Source organism: Limulus polyphemus, unplaced genomic scaffold (assembly GCF_000517525.1).
Source record: "Limulus polyphemus unplaced genomic scaffold, Limulus_polyphemus-2.1.2 Scaffold8474, whole genome shotgun sequence".
NCBI lineage: Eukaryota > Metazoa > Arthropoda > Merostomata > Xiphosura > Limulidae > Limulus > Limulus polyphemus.
Genome location: NW_013674084.1, coordinates 2,197 through 8,060, shown reverse-complemented (window position 1 = coordinate 8,060; position 5,864 = coordinate 2,197). Strand labels below are relative to the sequence as shown.

At 36.7% G+C, this 5,864-nt stretch overlaps 1 pseudogene; it reads left to right on the top strand.

Annotated features, from left to right (window-relative positions):
• LOC106475367 overlaps positions 1-5,609 on the top strand; it is a 12,907-nt pseudogene extending 7,298 nt beyond the window's left edge.
• The last annotated feature ends 255 nt before the right edge of the window (positions 5,610-5,864 follow it).

Sequence of the window (5,864 nt, the reverse complement as noted above, 5' to 3'; positions counted from 1 at the left end):
TACATTTGCTGTTATGTTAAACTTATATTAAAGTTTTTCTTCATTACCCATTCAAGCCGTCTCCAGCCATTACTAACTGGATAAGTTCCGCTATTGGTCCTGTCATGGTCACGTGGTTTCAACTCTAGCCGAGTGCAAGTAATGACTATAATGAAGAGTTTGATCAGTTGCACTGTGTAATGGAGAAATGAGTCCTACGTGTCCTCACGATTGTTAATATATAAAGTAATACCCACAGCAGGTGAACTAAACATTCATATACCATCAAATTTAGGAGTAAGACGTTTTTACAGTACATTTACAATCGTGTCTTACTGTTGGTTTTGCTAATATTCGTTTAAAGGAGCTGAGACACTCTTCCTACGTCAGGGTGAATAAGGATTGAATGTAGGGCTTAAACTAATAAATTAAATCAATATTTTGTATTTATATATATTTATTTATTTCACACAATTTACTTTACAACTACTTTATTTCACACCAATTTTATTCCTCTTGACAAAAATGGTGTTAGTTAATTTTACTAATCCCTCTCTACAGCCTTAATGTTTGTTGATATTCTGAGTGATTCTTGATAGAACACATTAAAAGTTCTTCCTCCTTCCTGGGCCAAAATAAATTTCTTGGTGATCCTACTCATGAACACTTATCGTAGAACTGACCATGTGAAAAGCAAGGAATATTCGGATGTGCCCTGCCACTTTAAGAGTCTGACTTTTTGTTTAGTTGCCATTTTCCGTGGCAAAAATGTGAATATTTGACATTTTTAATGAAATATACTAAAATATAAAATTGTAGTAATAAAAATTGGTCCAAAACTGTGGGGTTATTAGCTAAACAAACATATTTTTGCTGTGGGCATGGCCCAGGATGGCTGGGGCTGGATAATAACAGCCCTATGATATGTCCCTTGGTTTAATGTATCAAGTTTGGTAGAGACTGGTCTAAAGACCACAGAGTAGTTCGCGGACAAACAAACAAATTTTTTACTTTTATAAATACAGATAAAATGTAGTCCCCCTGTGAGACAGCAGTTGGTCTACGGATTTACAGCGCCTAAATCAGGGGTTCGATTCCCCACGGTGGACACAGCAGATAGCCCGATGTGGCTTTGCTATAAAACACACACACACACATAAAATGTAAAATGAACAGATGTATTGAAGGGTTATTTTAAATCTTTTTTTTTTATACAACCAGCTGTCAGTAAGAATAAGTTTTAATTAGTACATACATTTACTAGAGAAGCTCACATTACTCTGACAATTGCTTGTTTATGAAACTGTTGTATTGAAACGTTCAGTAATAAACACATATATAAATAACACCCACCATCTGAAAAGTGGGGGCCTAAACCCATATTTTTAAACCCGTAATTAGTGTATTTTTTGGAATTATGAATATACAGTATGGTAATACTGACCTTAGTGAGATAGTTTGACTTAACTGAATCAAGCTTGCTTGTCTTCTGGAAAAACAAAATCCTTATTCTGTGTTGTTGTTTTTTAATCATATCGTATATTTATTTGAAGCTGTGGTACCATCACAGACCGCCTAATGACCATCACCATAATCGCCACCTCTCGTGTGACTTACAAGACCATCTACCGGAAGCCTTGAAACTACACGAGGCCATTATGTCGAATGGTGAGATTGACTTGACAGAGATCAACTTGGTAGATATGGACCCAGAAGACATCAGGGTAACTATTTTTTTAATACCACTTAGTTTGGTTAAAGGAATCCTCGTGGAATGGTAGTGTTCTCATCTTTTGGTTAAAAGCTGGTTTCATTAGAATAATGACAAGGTGGAATTCTTCACGGGAATGGAGAATGACACGGAGAAACTAGGCACGTCATGACATTTATTTAAGACAGTGGTTGGTATTACCACTATGAATTAAATATTAAACAGTTTCCTTCCCACTATTGTTAACCAACTAACTGCTTCTTTTGAGAATGAGCCAAAAATTTACATAGACAATGAATCTTCCCTATACATCCCTGTTTATTGTTTTCACTTTTCATCCCAAACGTCTCTCGTGCAATAAAAAAATATCTGATTAAAAACAGTGAAGTGGATAATAAATGGACATTAAAGAACCATCTACAACAATTCTACCCGAAAACAACAACAACAAATAAACTGGGTGAACTTCTATCGAAAAGTATATAGAAAATGATGCTTTAGGAAATGTGTATGCAACAGAATACAAAGATTGCAAAAACTTGTATTGGTAAGACAAACAGACAACTTTATACTCGTTTGCTGGAACATTTAAAATCTCCATCTCATGTTTTTAAACATTTGTCTAGGAACAATCATTCTTATGATTCTTCTAAGGTAAAATTTTTCGTCAGAGAAAACAACATTAACAGACAAAATGTAAAACTCTGTTAATAAAAAAGAATACCTAATTTTTAACAAACACAAAAACGTTTATTGATATCTATTTTAATCGTTTTCTATTGTGTGTAAAGTAAATAAATCAATCCGTTCTTAGGCTCAGACCTTAAAGCTATATTTATATATGTATTTGTATTTGGCAGTTCGTTGATAAATAATATATTAATTACACGATTGCCGAATCACATCTTATGTAGATTATTATTGCTATGGATACTCTCGCGGTTATCATATTTTGAATTAACTTCTGTTAGTCTCAGTTCTTGTATATCACCTGATGATGGTGGGTAAACCCGGTGAAACGTTGCGAATAAAATATACAAAAGTTGTATTCTGTAAACCAATAAAAACTTGCCTGGTGAGTAGTACTACTTTTGTTGTAGGTTTTAGTGTTAAGGTGTTGTATTGTTCGACTGCAGAGTCTCCTAGTGGTTGATCCAATATATATCCCTGGTTAAACACATTAGGCATTTGAACTCGTATACCACTAGTGAGGCATTGAATGGTGGGCATTTGAACTCGTACACCACTAGAGAGTCATTAAATGGTATGCATTTGAATTCGTACACCACTAGTGAGGCATTGAATGGTGGGCATTTGAACTCGTACATCACTAGAGAGGCATTAAATGGTAGGCATTTGAACTCGTACACTACTAGTGAGGTATTGAATGGTGGGCATTTGAACTGGTACATCACTAGAGAGGCATTAAATGATAGGCATTTGAACTGGTACACCACTATTGAGGCATCGAATGGTGGGCATTTGAACTGGTACACCACTAGTGAGGCATTAAATGGTGGGCATTTGAACTCGTACATCGCTAGAGAGGCATTAAATGGTAGGCATTTGAACTCGTACACCACTAGATGGTTTAGTGTACACTAATCGTGATCATTCTGTCGTTTACATTTCATCTGTATGTTTTTAGAGACCTTTTACACAAGGGAATAGGTCAGTGTAAGTTGTAGAAACGAAACTTTCAGTGAAATAAGTATAACCTTGTTCTGGAGTGTATAGTTATTTTTTCATCATACACAGTTTTCAATGTTATCAAGTTTTTCAGGTATCGTCTGTCAGTGAGTGTTTAAGTGATGTTTTTTTTTTCTTTCTTAATATATTCGATAATGCAAATGATGTTCAGTATGAAAACTAAGCAACTTACGAAAGCTCTCTTTTCGCTGTTTTAACCACTCACACCACTGTACAGTAGTGTGTTGTCGGTCAGTATACACTAAAATGACGTCACATAATGGACTTTTAACGTTGAAATTTGTATTGTCGTGACGTCAGTAAAACGTGCGCGCGAGAATAATTATGCACTCTTTAGGCTACAACACAGCATGAACTTCAAAAGCAAGAAATACATATATTTGTCATTCATAATTTTAGTTGTTTTCTTTTTACTTTTGAAACCGAACACTTTCGTGGACCCCGCGGAAGGATATCTAGTTTATAGTTGAATTATTTAGGGTACGAACTAAGTAGTACCTAGTAATTAAAATTAGGCTTAGGATCGTCTATACTACTGACGTTGAAAACCATACAATATTTTAATATTTTGTAAAAAATACCGAAACTTTACGTCATAAGTATAGCTTGTGATAGATTATTTTTGTCCTATCGTTTCGTCCTACTCTACACGTTAACTTTAACACTATTTTTAGGCCGAACTACGACGTGTGTACACCCAACTACAAATTCTACGTAACAAAACAATGAGAAAAGATAACCCTCACATTTCCAAGAGAAGAGGTGGGCGGAAGGTGACTCACCGCAGGTTCTCGCTGCAACCTTTCCATCACAAGCACAAGCAGCACCACGACCACGATCACGAAATCACCGAGGTTTCCAAGACCCCCGAAGATTCCATAATCAGCGGAGAGGGTGGTCCGTCGCAGACAGAAGGTTCGTCAAGTCGTAACGAGGAGGCTGTGACGGTCAGCTTTAAAACTGGACACAAGTAAAACGTTTCGGACAAACTTCTCACCCGAAGGTGCTAGTGTGATATCGTCACTCTTTATAGGTTTGGGTCGCTACAATTTAAATATGTTTTCCTCACTGTTGATTTGTAGAAGGTATTGAGTAATGTAGATATGATACAGTTTAAATTAGCAGGACCGTAGACGACGATACGCCACTATGGAGTCTGGCGTGGCCTGGTGGTTAGGGCGATCGACTCGCAATCTGCTGGTCGGGCAACGGCGCCCGCAGAAAAGAAATTAGGGGGGTCAAGTAACTCAAGTTTGAAAAAATTATGAAATCGAAATACAAATACCTTAGAGGAATGATTTAACATATCTATTAATTTTATTTTCATTTTAAAAATCCAGAGGGCGCTCATGGGGTCAGGGGGTTAGAATCCCGTCACCAAACATGCTCGCTCTTTCAGCCGTGGGAGGCGTTATGATGTGACAATTAATCCCATTTTTCGGCCGTAAAAAGTAGCTCAAAAGTTGGCGGTGAGTGATGCTGAATAGCCGACTTTCTCTACTTTATCTTTTCCTCAAATAGGAAGCAAATAGACTAGCACAAATAGCCCTCGAGTAGCTTTGCACGAAATTCAATAAACAAAGTACGCGAGGAACGTTTTTCGGTGTACCGGTGATCCTGCAGGCATGGCGAGTTATATCAAGTGCCGTACCAATAACCAGATTGATACTAAACATTCAATACCGATAATTCGATTTGATTATTATTTCTAACTGCTTCATAACCCTACAAAAATCCAACGATGCTGTAGAGTTTCCCGCTGAACCGCTCATGCGTTAACTTAACAATTCTAGATAAGAGCCACCTGGTGGTGAACAATATTTCTTTTTATTTCTGTTTTGCCAAGATCAAAGTGTAGTATCGGTTCTGATCAGCTTATAGATGAACAAGAGCTATAACAGTTGGCGTTTAAATCCTCTCGATTAAGCCCCATCCAGTGGTTCCTCGGTGACTCTGAAGGCTAATAACGATGCCCGTGGTGGGCACAGCACAGATAGCCAATTGTGTAGCCTTGCGCTTAACAACAAACAAACCTCTCGAATAAATTCGTAAAATTGCAAGATTTCCGATCTACCAAAAAGGCAAATTAATGAAAGAACAAATAAGGGGTATTATCACCTTGAAGCCTATAGTTGGTCGATGGTTTAACTTATATCTTAACTCTTATTAATGAAAGAACAAATAAGGGGTATTATCACCTTGAAGCCTATAGTTGGTACATGGTTTAACTTATCCCTTAACTCTTATTAATGAAAGAACAAAGAAGGTATATTATCACCTAGAAGCTTATAGTTGGTACATGGTTTAACTTATCCCTTAACTCTTATTAATGAAAGAACAAAGAAGGGATATTATCACCTTGAAGCCTATAGTTGGTACATGGTTTAACTTATCCCTTAACTCTTATTAATGAAAGAACAAAGAAGGGATATTATCACCTTGAAGCCTGTAGTTGGTATATTGT